We start from the raw sequence: 13,964 nt of genomic DNA on the forward strand, positions 1-13,964 counted from the left end.
CGAATAAACAACCAACAAACTAACAGACAACTTTGCCTACCGGTTCTTCATACCGACTGTAATTTGAACATAAGTCCATGCACATCTGAGGCACACAAATTAATCGCTCGTCATAATACAGAAATTAACTATGCAACCAGTCATAGTTTAGTCATAACGACTGTGATTTGAATATAAGTCCATGCACATCTGAGGCACACAAATAAATCGCTCGTCATAATACAGAAATTAACTATGCAACCAGTCATAATTTAGTCATATTTGTGCCCCTACACTATGAAAAAATAACAATGCTTAACAGCATACACAAGCACCTATTAATTATTTTCTCTTTATTATAATTCTCAATAGCTGATATTCTGCGGAATTCACTTTTATCAGTGAAATTCATCGGAAAACTCTTAATGAATAATAGCAATTGTACGGAAAGTTTACCAAAAAGGAGCGCATGACAAGCAACACTTATGACCTCCGAAACTTTTGTTTTCGTTCGTCTGAACACAATTCACACACTAACGTAGATTTCATCAAGTACAGAGCGAAATTGGTTCAAATGGCTCTGAGCACTATGGGACTTAACATCTACGGTCATCAGTCCCCTAGAACCTAGAACTACTTAAACCTAACTAACCTAGGGACATCACACAACACCCAGTCATCACGAGGCAGAGAAGAAATTGTGTTCAAGAAAGGTTATGTCGACAAGCGACAGGAAAAAGCTGTGTTTATGGGTCCATCAAAACATGCACTAAGTAGAAAATCACATAATCCAACCACCCCAAATATTCACTGATTTTGGCAGTTGAATCCATGTCTAAATAACATTAAGAACGGTAAGCTGAAGATGTCAATAGTTTCAGTTATTTCACCAAAACTGGTGTTGCATGAATGTATGTATAAATTCCGCTATCAATCACAAAATAACTTTATTTAAAATATGTGATATGACCGCTCAAATCATGTGGATCCATCTCTCTTTTCTTACAGCGTTTGCATGAGCTGTTTCTATATGGTTCCTTGCATCTGGTGTTACCAAAATGACGTAACATGTAGTGCATGCAAAGAACATTATAATAATAAAGAATAATTAATTACCAGTGTCGCAACGAAAACACTGAAAAATGTACAATATATCAAGTAATAACATCACAATACGTGACAGAAGGATGTACACAATATAAACACTAGTGCCAGCAAAGCAAAGAACTTGTGAACAAAGATCGTACGCCAAAACTGCTCGCTGTATTAAAGTGTATATACATTTCTTTTAATTTCAAAGATTACACGTATATCTATTTAGCGGTCTTACCATTTATCTAAAGTAATTAATAAGTTAGTAAAAAAAGGAAACTCGTGATGTCTGTAAAAGTGTTTACTATGATACTTTTGTGAACTGTGGCACCATGTTAGTTTTAGAACAGAATTGTGGACGCTGACTGAAGACAGCTCTCAGGTATTTTTCGTATGGGCACACAAGTAACACGCTAACAATGAATTCTCTTATAGGTGTAACCTGTGTGTCCATCAGAACCTGATAATGAACTATAAAAGGCATTATTCATTGAGGATATGGACATATATTTCTGAGGAAAATATAACAGTGAGAAATCTTTCACTGATTCGTTAACTAAATTTACCCAGTACAGGAATAAAACGTATCTATTTGCTTACCGAATATGTTGTGTACGATCGAGGTGTAATTTGCTTTGTGTATGTTCACAAACAGACTTCCTGATATATGTTTATGTGGTAAGTGGCTAACGCGAATGTAGAGCTTGGACAAAACTTTTGTATCCTTTCCTCTCAGTACGATGCGCGCAGCAGAAGAGTGCATTGACCTGGCAAGTAACCTAAACAGGAGATGCTACGTCAATTTTTTGAAGCGTACAAAGAATAAGTATCTTCGTGCTTCATAGTCAAGAACTGGAGCATCTCGTAAAATCCTAAAATCCGAATTATATAGTCTGGTATCGTGTGTCACTGTGACAGGGCCATAAGATTCCGCCTGTCGCGTAGATCTTGAGCAAAAATATCGCAGAAGCGCAGCCTAAAGCTGAAAGATGCTGGCGTTCAGTGTGACAGTAGATTCAATGGTGCCGACGTATGCCGGCGCCCGCAGTACAGCGTGTGTGCAATGTTGCTCGTCACGCGACTATAGATCTGGGCGTAGTTTCTTCGTCAGCAAGCCGAGTTGTTCTGATTCTCTTCTCCAGATAACTTGACATACATTTGGAAACCTATTTTACTTTTATTGTGGCTTGTATTTTTCTTTGTGACCGTTTTTCTCGTGGACTCGCCCGCCCCTCCCCCCTTCCCCTCCCCTCTCATCTGTACATTTGGCTGTCAGCCTGGTCCTGGTTCCAGGAGGTATTTCCCCGCGCCAGCTCAGCAATTAGGCAACCCCGAGATAAAATTTTTCGGGTGCTGTCGCTCCTTCTCCCGCACGGTTTACAGGGTCCGCCACTACAGCCTCCTACCTCTGTGAAATATCTCCGCTATGGCCACCACTTAAGCAAAAGTGCCAAGCACACGTTCTGTTCACAATGTTTCACTTATTCAGTCCGACTTCACACTCTCGCAGTTTTTGCGCTGGATTCGACTTTGTCTGGAAATGGTTCGTCATTAATAAGCAGATTATTACAGAAATACTAAATCTGGAAAACTTACTAGTAAAATTCGGCTACTGCCGTTTCTATAGCGTATTTTATTCGGCAATATACACTTCCAAGCATAACTTAATCTTTTTTTGGGTTTTCCTTACATACATAACAAACCTGAAGGAAACATCCTATGATGGCACATAATATGTAGCTGTATAATTATACTATGGTAGCTTCATAATTAGTTCTCAAATATACCAAATGTGATTACAGTTACAGTCTAACATTAAAATAATTTCTTCTATTTCTTGAATGTCTGTTATATACTGTTGAGATTTGCTGGCATTCTTCCTCAGTTGCTTCTTCAATTACGTTTATTACGTTAGGTAAGATAAATTCCGTCTTTTGCCAGTTGATGTTTGTTTTGTTTATAATCACAAATGTTTCTGCGAGTGCAGGCTTTCTCGGCGAATTTCATATATGAAGTCTTCACGGGTTGTCAGCCGAGTAGCATCGTTGTCTCGTAGCAACGTTTCGATGGAATGCGTCTCCATCATCTTCGCCTGAAGATGATGGAGACGCATTCCATCGAAACGTTGCTACGAGAGGACGATGCTACTCGGCTGACAACAGGTGAAGATTTCATATACAAACGTTTCTTCTATTCACACAAGGCATCATCAGTGGTATATAATAGAAAGGAAATGATTTAATTATGCATATTTTGTTCTTATATCGGGTGTCTCACCTAAGAGCCGCGAGGCGCATTTTCTCTGGTGTTTTGGCAGATATTTGCAATTTCGTTTTTGCATTGTGTAGCTGAAGTCAGCCCAAACTGATCATCACGTCTTTCATGCAACGCTCAGTGTCAACAGAAAGCGTTGGTTTGTTTCCCATTACGAACAAAAATGTTTTTAAATCGAAATTTTACTTGCTCATTCGATACAGCGCTCCCTAATTAGTATACATCTACATACATACTCCGCACTCCACCATAAGGTGCGTGGCAGAGGGTACCTCGTACCACAACTAGCATCTTCTCTCCCTGTTCCACTCCCAAACAGAACAGTCCGATATTCGTTTTTTCGATATGTGTTAACAGGGACAGTAAAACACGAAGAATAGACAGCAATCTAGCAGCGACTCAGTAACATTGCACGGTTGGCCGTAGCAGTCAGTGCGGATTAAGACAGTGTTGTCGCTACTGCAGTGCCGGTTATTCTTCGAGTTTTACTGTCCCCTGTTACAACATATCGATAAAACAAATTTCGCACTTGACAATCCTGGAACCGCTCTATCGAATCGGCGCGTAAAATTCCGTTTTGGAAAGCACTTTTTTTGTTAAGGTTATATAAAACCGACGCCTTCCGTCGACAATGAGCGTCGCATGAAAGACGTGATGAACAATATTTGCTTGGGCAAACTCCAGCTACACAATGCAAAAACGAAATTGGAAATATCTTCCGAAACACAAGCAAAATTGCGCCTGGAGATTCTTAGGATGTATATAATGTTGTACATATTAAAATGTAATAATGGAGAATTTCACGGCGTCAAGTAATTAAAATGTCTCGACTTTCGGCTAACTACATCCATGATCATTCCATTTGCCAATGGGCAGAAAATACTTGGTCGAAAGCTCGTCTCATTCTTATCACTTTACGCGGCTAGGTGCTCGAGATCATTTTATCCTATATATTAAAATGTCTCTTGATGATAACAGTTCAGGGACTGAGGTTGTTGACTGCTCTTTCAGTGGACCATTGCACATGCAGCCAAAGAAAATGTGATTTAGGTCTTCCTCTTTACGACAATTCCACAGAGGAAATGCTATGATGTTCATCCCATGGAGGTGTTATTTGAATTGAACGTGATTAAACAACACACTGGATAAAATTACTAAGAATTTCCGTCCGCAGCTGAGAGTCCATCGTACCAGTTTCTTGTTAGTATCGTTAGTCTCACCACATCCTTTCGTCGCTTGCTCTCCACTCCTTGCCCTACTTTTTTCTGACGAGATGCTGCTTCTTGCGGATGACGGGTTCCGACGGTACTAGTATGTATCCTTCATTGCCACTGCAACCGGATTTTTTCGCAAGAACGCCATTACATTGCTCAGTCGACACATATAGATCAATGTTAAACAGGCAGTTAGATGCTTTGAAAGTCCCTTCCTCACGTTTTTAAACTTCATCATCAGGGCTTCAGTTGGCTGTCACAGGGTCTTCATTATGTAGTTAACACAACAGAAATGCTAATCTGTAACAGAATGTGGTGCATTTTTAATTGAAATTCATAAAATTATGGTGGAAAATGTACAAATTTACCGTATAATATACGTAGATTTTTGTATAAAACCTCTGCTGTACCTACGAATTTTGCTGCTTTTTGTTACACAATACATTGCAATAAAGTATCTTCCTCGTGTTATATATGTTGTTTACACAGTTTTCGATGGCAACTCTGTCTGTCTCTCTCTCTCACTCACTCTCTGTGTGTGTGTGTGTGTGTGTGTGTGTGTGTGTGCGTGTGTGTATGAGAGAAAGAGAGAGAGAGAGAGAGAGAGAGAGACAGACAGAGCAGCAAGTTTAAAAAAATATCGCAATTTGATGGGCTTTTTTGTGGTTCAAAGATTATTAAAAAATTACATACTAGGCAACTATAATATAAACTTTAAACAAAATTCACCTAAATCTTCTACGGGAACATAATTATACTTCCTATTCTTGTTACAGGTAGAAAATTAATATTATTATTGCAAAACACATGCGAATTATTGAACAATCAAAGTAATTTCGTACAGTATTATACACAAAGATACTGTCTAGAAATGCTACACATGTTAGCTATTTTTTGATTCGACAAACTGCCAGAACTTCTTTTACTTTTTGGAAATATGTGTGTGTGTGTGTGTGTGTGTGTGTGTGTGTGTGTGTGTGTGTGTGTGTATGTGTGCGTAACATGAAGAAGGTACTTTCTTTGCAACGTAATGCACAAGAAACATTCAAGGTGCATTATAAGTTTTTAACAAAACTTGCATATGTTACACCGTAACATATTCTCTACCATGGTTTTACGAATTTAATTAAAGATGCATTGTAACCACCCATACACAGGCATTTTGCGTCACTTGACAACAAAGTGAATGTCCAGCTAGAGTCTTGAAGACGAAGCTTTACTTCGAAGCAACAAAAATATCCTCAGCAAAACACCGTTTGGGTTTAGGAGAATTGCGCTTCTGAGAATGCCATTTACATGTTCACTCACCAAATTTTACAAGCATTAAATACTAAAATAGCTCCGGTTGGTATTTCCTGCGACCTATCTAAGGCATATAACTGTGTGAGTCGCAGCATTCTGATAGACAAACTGGAGTGTAATGGGATTGATGGTAGAGCCAACCAATGGATAATGTCGTAACTAACCAAAAAAATGCATAAATTCGGACTTAGTAATACAGTCAATATAGTCCGGAGACGCAGTTATAAATGAGAAGAAATCCCTTATTGGTTTCCCCAAGGCTCAATATTAGGTCCTCTATTGTTCCCCACATACGTAAACGATCTTGCGTCTAATATACAACAAACAGAGTTACTTCTGTTCTATGACACTAGTATTGTAATCAACAGAAGTATACACACAGAAATAGAAGAAATGTTAAACAATGTTGTTAAAAGTATTATAGACTGGTTTTCGGTGAATAGTCTCGCCCTCGGTTTTAAAAATACACAACATATTCAGCTCTGCACATTTAGGGGTACTACACCAATGATAAGTGAAGCACAAAGTGAGGAAATAGTAAACAGAGTGGTAACTTCAAAATTCGTACGTGTCCATACTGATGAGAATTTAAACTGAAAAAACGCACATTTGTAACTCATCAAACAACTTAGATCAACCACGTTTGCACTGATTCACACAAATCAGTAAACTGACATATTTTGCATATTTTGGCAACTCTAAAGTAAATTTCGAAGATAAATATCATCCGACAGAGCACAAAACTTTGCATTTACATGTTAAATGAAATGTTGAATCAAATGTGTCGGTTCTTAACTGCAAAGGCAGGCAAACTTGATATATGACGATTACAGCGCCATCTGCTACGAATGGGAACAATGGTTTAAGTAAACGGTACGTATGTTTTGGCGAATACGCAATAAAATGGTGTGGCTGCCATTTGAAGACATAAAATTGATTCCACCCACGCAGGATGGGTGGTGAGGAGACGGCCAGTTGTAGCACAGGCAAATGTCCCCTTTCTTTCTCTGCTTTTACGGCCTCATTCGACCACTTCACTCATTTCCTGGTCATCTTTCTCAGTTGGTTTTCTTTCTGAATTACCCAATGTCTTTTCATTCGTTCTGATCTTTTTTGTCGTTCCTCATCTGTAAATATCGTTTTTATTGCTTGCGTATTTTTGGATTAAGTTTTATTTTAGGTTTCCCGTTTCCTAAAATTTTTGGTTTGTAAGCCGTCCAGGGTTAATTATAGCTATTTCATATCCTCCTTGATTTCCTTTACCCACTCTACTCCCTGCTTTATGTTACAAAGTTTCTCTGCAATTTTTCTTGGTAATCTGGTTTCTTGTGTCCTCACCATGTGTCAAAAAAAAAAAAATGTAGTGGGGTCCAGTTCGCTGTACATCACTTCATTTGGCACTGCCCGTCATTGTCCGTCTTTTCGATATTTATTATTTATGCATGTTCCAGCCATTCCTTCTCTCTACTTCTAGAATTTTTTCGATTCCGTTTCTCTGGGGGACTTTGAAAAGAGTTTCACTTCCGTATATCACCTCTGGTTAAATCACTGCCTTATAATGTTTTAGTTTAGTTTTGATTGACAAAAATCTTTAATGTATGTAGACCATGTTAATTTTTAAGCTTTTATCATTTTGTTAGTTCTTTCTGTGCATATAGATTTCTCGTCCAAGTTGTATGTTATAATTTAAAATGTTTCACTATTTTTACTTTCCTGTTATTTACTGTTATGTGGTTGGTTAATAGTGGATCTGCTACCATTGTCTCAGTCTTTTGTAATGGTATCTGGAGTTCTGTTTTTTGTACTATATTTCGTAGGTTTATTATTTGATTTCTGGCTTCTTGACTGTTATTAGCTGGTAACTCTAAGTCGTCTGCGAATCCCAAACAATTGAAGGTCATTTGATTTTTCTTGCTTCCAAGTATTATGTTTTTACGATTTTCTTTGTATCATTCACTCGTCACGTACTCCGGGACTGTTCAAAGGTAATGGCATAAACCAACTAACTCCCTCTGTTATCCCTATTTTAATCGTAAATGGTCAGTTATTTCTCCCCTGAACTTTATTTTAGATTTGGTGTTTGTCAGAGCTAAGTTTATCATTTTTATTGATTTGACGTGGAGGTCCAAATTTCTTAGTATCTTCAGCACTAAAGACTAAAAACTTAAGCGAAAGCCTACTTAAGAAGTTTCTAGAAGGAGAATCTAGGAACACCCTACAGCCACTACGTAACGCTCCCATAGAGTCGTCCGCAGCTCGTAGGCTCGCGGTCGCGTTCTCGCTTCCCGAGCACGGGTTCCCGGGTTCGATTCCTGGCGGGGTAAGGGATTTTCACCTGCCTCGAGATGAGGCAGATGAGATAAGTTTTTTTTAAGTCTACGAACGCTACGACTTGTTGTTTTTGTCTTCTTTTGTAGTAATCCATTACCAATTTGAAAGTGATTATCTGAGCTTGGAAGCTTCTCCAGGGTCTAAATACTCCTTAGCATTCTTCTAGTTCCAGTTCAAGTTGGCTTTTGTAACGATTGTACAGGATTCTTCACGTGACTATAAGTGATATCCATCTGTAGTTATCTGGATTTGATTTGTCTCCTTTATAAGGTAATGGATGAATTATAGCTGTAGCCCACTGAGCTGGTTGTTCTTCTTTGTTCTAGATTTTCACTATGCATTGGTGTAATGATATCTTCACTGGTTCTGCTGCATATTTCCAAAGTTCTGTAAATGTTTGATCGTCTCCATTTGATTTGTTGTTTCTGAGCTCTTTGAAAGCTTTGTAGACTTCATGGATTGTGGGTAGGTTGACGTTTGCTGCTGATGTTTTAATGGGAGTATCTGTATTTATTTGAAGTAGTTCCGAGGATCTTCGCAATTTAGCAATTTGTTAAATGTTTCTGCTAAAATTTCTGTATTTTTTCTGCTGCTATGAGCCATCTTATTATTTTTATTCTTTAAAATTAATTGTCCTATCATGTCCCCTCTACTAACATTAACTTTTCACCTAGAACTTTTTTTTTCTATGATGCATCGTCTTCGGAATATTTAGCTGTCTCAGGTTAAAACAAACACCCCGTAGAACTGTGGAAGAGTGGCTGCTTAAATGCGTCTGTGAGCGGTGTAATTAAAACAATCTTGTCTTCGCTGACTCTATGGGATGATGATGAAGTTTGATCTGTGGGGCGCTCAACTGCGCCGTTATCAGCGCCCGTACAAATGCCCAACCTTTGCTCAGTCCAACTTCGCCACTTTAATGAATGATGATCAAATGATGAGGACAATACAAACACCCAATCATCTCGAGGCAGGTGAAAATCCCTTACCCCGCCAGGAATCGAACCCGGGAACACGTGCTCGGGAAGCGAGAACGCGACCGCGAGCCTACGAGCTGCGGACGACTCTATGGGTGCGTTACGTAGTGGCTGTAGGGTGTTCCTAGATTCTCCTTCTCGAAACTTCTTAAGTAGGCTTTCGCTTAATAGTTGGCATCTATCCTCAAATGTCTATTAGTACAGGTTTTGCAGCATTTCTGTGACGCCCTCCCGTGAAACAAACAAATCTGTGTGGAGTTGCCCTTCTCTGTGTACACTTCCTGATGCAATGACAATGTAGCTTCGTATACGTGCATGACGTCGGCGGATAAAAGAGTTCCAATTCTCCGTGACAGGTTAAACAGTCACCAGAGAGCATTACCGTCGTTCGTGTTTAGTGTTGTTACCAGGCTTGGTAAGGTATACAGGGTGGTCCATTGATAGTGACCGTGCCAAATATCTCACGAAATAAGCGTTAAACGAAAAAACTAGAAAGAACGAAACTCGTCTAGCTTGAAAGGGGAAACCAGATGGCTTTATGGTTGGCCCGTTAGATGGCGCTGCCATAGGTCAAACGGATATCAACTGCGATTTTTTAAAATATGAACCCCCATTTTCTATTACATATTCGTGTAGTACGTAACGAAATATGAATGTTTTAGTTGGAACACTTTTTTCGCTTTGTGATGGATGGCGCTGTAATAGTCACAAACGTGTAAGTACGTGGTATCACGTAACACTCCGCCAGTGCGGACGGTATTTGCTCCGTGACACATTAGCCGTGTTAAAATGGACCGTTTACCAATTACGGAAAAGGTCTATATAGTGTTGATGTATGGCTATTGTGATCAAAATGCCCAACGGGCGTGTGCTATGTATGCTGCTCGGTATCCTGGACGACATCATCCAAATGTCCGGACTGTTCGCCAGATAGTTACGTTATTTAAGGAAACAGGAAGTGTTCAGCCACATGTGACACGTCAACCACGACCTGCAACAAATGATGATGCCCAAGTAAGTGTTTTAGCTGCTGTCACGGCTAATCCGCACATCAGCAGCGGACAAATTGCGCGATAATCGGTAATCTCAAAAACATGGGCGTTGAGAATGCTACATCAACATCGATTGCACCCGTACCATATTTCTATGTACCAGGAATAGCATGGCGACGACTTTGAACGTCGTGTACAGTTCTGCCACTGGGCACAAGAGAAATTACGGGACGAGAACAGATGTTTTTGCACGCGTTCTATTTAGTGACGAAGCGTCATTCACCAACAGCGGTAACGTAAACCGGCATAATATGCACTATTGGGCAACGGAAAATCCACGATGGCTGCGACAGGTGGAACATCAGCGACCTTGGCGGGTTAATGTATGGTGCTGCATTATGGGAGGAAGGATAATTGGACCCCATTTCATCGATGGCAGTCTAAATGGTGCAATGTATGCTGATTTCCTACGTAATGTTCTATCGATGTTACTACAAGATGTTTCACTGCATGACGGAATGGCGATGTACTTCCAACATGATGGATGTCCGGCACATTGCTTGCGTGCTGTTGAAGCGGTAATGAACAGAATATTTCATGACAGGTGGATTGGTAGTCGAAGCACCATACCATGGCCCGCACGTTCACCGGATCTGACGTCTCCGGATTTTTTTCTGTGGAGAAGTTGAAGGATATTTGCTATCGTGATCCACCGACAACGCCTGACAACATGCGTCAGCGCATTGTCAGTGCATGTGCGAAGATTACGGAAGGCGAACTACTCGCTGTTGAGAGGAATGTCGTTACACGTATTGCTAAATGTATTGAGGTTGACGGACATCATTTTGAGCATTTATTGCATTAATGTGGTATTTTCAGGTAATCACGCTGTAACAGCATCCGTTCTCAGAGATGATTAGTTCACAAAGGTGCATGTATCACATTGGAACAACCGAAATAAAATGTTCAAACGTACCTACGTTCTGTATTTTAATTTAAAAAACCTACCTGTTACCAACTGTTCGTCTAAAATTGTGAGCCATATGTTTGTGACTATCACAGCACCATCTATCACAAAGCGAAAAAAGTGTTCCAACTAAAACATTCCTATTTCTTTACGTACTACACGAATATGTAATAAAAATGGGGGTTCCTTTAAAAAAAAAAAAAAACGCAGTTGATATCCGTTTCACTTACGGCAGCGCCATCTAGCGGGCCAACTATAGCGCCATCTCGTTTCTCCCTTCAAGCTAGACAAGTTTCGTTCTTTGTAGTTTTTCCGTTTGACGCTTATTTCGTGAGATATTTGGCCCGGTCACGATCAATGGACCACCCTGTATAAGGGGCGTGAATAGCGTCTGATGTGGAGTAGTCACTGTGAGGGGCGTTGAGATGCCTTGTACCCGTGTAAGACAGCGTTATCAGCACCTGACATAGTCTTAAAGGTGCCTCATTATGAGTCTTTATTTGGCAGGCTGGTCGAATAGTGCACATCTAGACCTGAGGGGTTTTCTGACGTAACAGTGGCCCGATGTTGGGCTGCACGTGAACGTGAGGGCTGGAAAACTCGTCGTCAAGCTTTCGGTGACCACTTCCGACAACCACACGGACGATCGCCGTAATGTGCACCAAGAACATAGTAAACCCTTCACATTTGCTCGTGCCATCCAGGAACAAGCAATTCACCCCCTGTAACATTCTGTGTAATCCAGCACAGTTGGTCGGCTGATTTTGGAGAGGTCCTTGAGCAGGACTGCAGATGAATGGCGTCGCATTGTGTTCGGGGAAGTAGAATCCCAGTGCTGCACTACCCCGAGTGGCCAACGTCGGCAAATATGTCGGTGACCTGGGGAGAAGTCCATTTCTTCTAATGTTTTCTAGAGATCAGTGATATTACTCCTGGCGTCGTGGTGTGGGGATCATCGGTTATGACTTCAGGTCACAGCTATCAGTGATTGGGGAACCCTAAGAGATTGGGGAACCCTAACGGCACAAAAATAGGTTACGGACATCTTGCTTTCTCACGTGCTACCTCTCATACGACAGTATTGTGGTTTCATTTTTCAACATGACAATGCTCGTTCACTCATGTCATGTGTCTCTATAAACTGCGTGAGTGATGTTGCGCCCGTGATCATCACGATCCCCAGATCTGTCCCAGACAGAATACGTGTGGGACCAGTTCGGACGTCAACCCCATCCCATTATCAAGGATACCAAGGAGCAATTACATTAGTTTTGAGACAGCTTGCCACAGGAGACGATACAATGGCCCTATGATACCGTTCCCAACCGAATCAGTTCATGATAATTAAATCAAGACCTTAAGTTGTCGACAGGCGTTGATATACATCAACGGGGACAGTTGAAAATGTGTGCCCCGACCGGGACTCGAACCCGGGATCTCCTGCTTACATGGCAGACGCTCTATCCATCTGAGCCACCGAGGGCACAGAGGATAGTGTGACGGGAGGGATTTATCCCTTGCACGCTCCCCGTTAGACTCACAGTCCAAACTTTATGTCCACACACTACATTCGTAGTGCCCCTGCCCATTACACTCATTACTCGCGACAGACAATCTTACCGAGTCCCGCAAGAGTTCGGGCAATGCGTGTGCATCCAGCACAGAAGAATAAGGTCGATGGCTGGTTATCCTTAACTATATGAAGATGGTATCTGTTCTTTCTGACATGTCCGAAAGAACAGATACCATCGGTGGCCATGCAGCTCTCTTAGAATCAAAAGATAATTAAATCAAGACCTCAAGCTGTCGACAGGCGTTGATATACATCTACGGGGACAGTTGAAAATGTGTGCCATTGACATTAAGTTGGGAATGTGTCACACGGGGAGCGTGCAAGGGATAAATCCCTGCAGTCGCACTATTCTCTGTGCCCTCGGTGGTTCAGATGGATAGAGCGTCTGCCATATAAGCAGGAGATCCCGTGTTCGAGTCCCGGTCGGGGCACACATTTTCAATTGTCCGAAAGAACAGATACCATCTTCATATAGAATCAGTTCATGTTTCCAGGCCAGAGGGGCTGCAATGGCATACTAATAAGTGAGCTTATAGTGCCAAATTCTTTGAAAATTTCGTTCAGTTGTGCGATCGTTAGAATAACATCACATATCCTCTCAACCCGTGAAGTTTAATTTCGTTTTCTCCTCCCCTTCTTTACTTTTTGTGACAGGTAGTGCACGTTCAGTTCCCCTTTTAGTCCTGTTTGGTGTGATCATACACATTTGAATAATATTAGAAGATGGGACGCACGAGCATTTTGTAAGCAGTCTCATTTGTATGCAGATTGCTTTTTCCCAAAACTCTACAAAGTAACCTAGTACTAACATCTAATCCTTCTACATCTACATCTACATCTACATCTACATCCATACTCCGCAAGCCACCTGACGGTGTGTGGCGGAGGGTACCCTGAGTACCTCTATCGGTTCTCCCTTCTATTCCAGTCTCGTATTGTTCGTGGAAAGAAGGATTGTCGGTATGCTTCTGTGTGGGCTCTAATCTCTCTGATTTTATCCTCATGGTCTCTTGGCGAGATATATGTAGGAGGGAGCAATAAACTGCTTGACTATTCGGTGAAGGTATGTTCTCGAAACTTCAACAAAAGCCCGTACCGAGCTACTGAGCGTCTCTCCTGCAGAGTCTTCCACTGGAGTTTATCTATCATCTCCGTAACGCTTTCGCGATTACTTAATGATCCTGTAACGAAGCACGCTGCTCTCCGTTGGACCTTCTCTATCTCTTCTATCAACCCTATCTGGTACGAATCCCACACTGCTGA

At 41.0% G+C, this 13,964-nt stretch overlaps 1 non-coding gene across 1 annotated transcript; it reads right to left on the reverse strand.

The window, feature by feature from the left end:
- Positions 1 to 12,537: 12,537 nt before the first annotated feature.
- On the reverse strand, positions 12,538 to 12,612 carry Trnat-ugu (transfer RNA threonine (anticodon UGU)). Its single transcript has one exon. It is a non-coding gene; the product is annotated as a tRNA-Thr (tRNA).
- Between the last annotated feature and the right edge of the window lie 1,352 nt (positions 12,613 to 13,964).

Source organism: Schistocerca serialis, chromosome 3 (genome assembly GCF_023864345.2).
Source record: "Schistocerca serialis cubense isolate TAMUIC-IGC-003099 chromosome 3, iqSchSeri2.2, whole genome shotgun sequence".
Lineage (NCBI taxonomy): Eukaryota > Metazoa > Arthropoda > Insecta > Orthoptera > Acrididae > Schistocerca > Schistocerca serialis.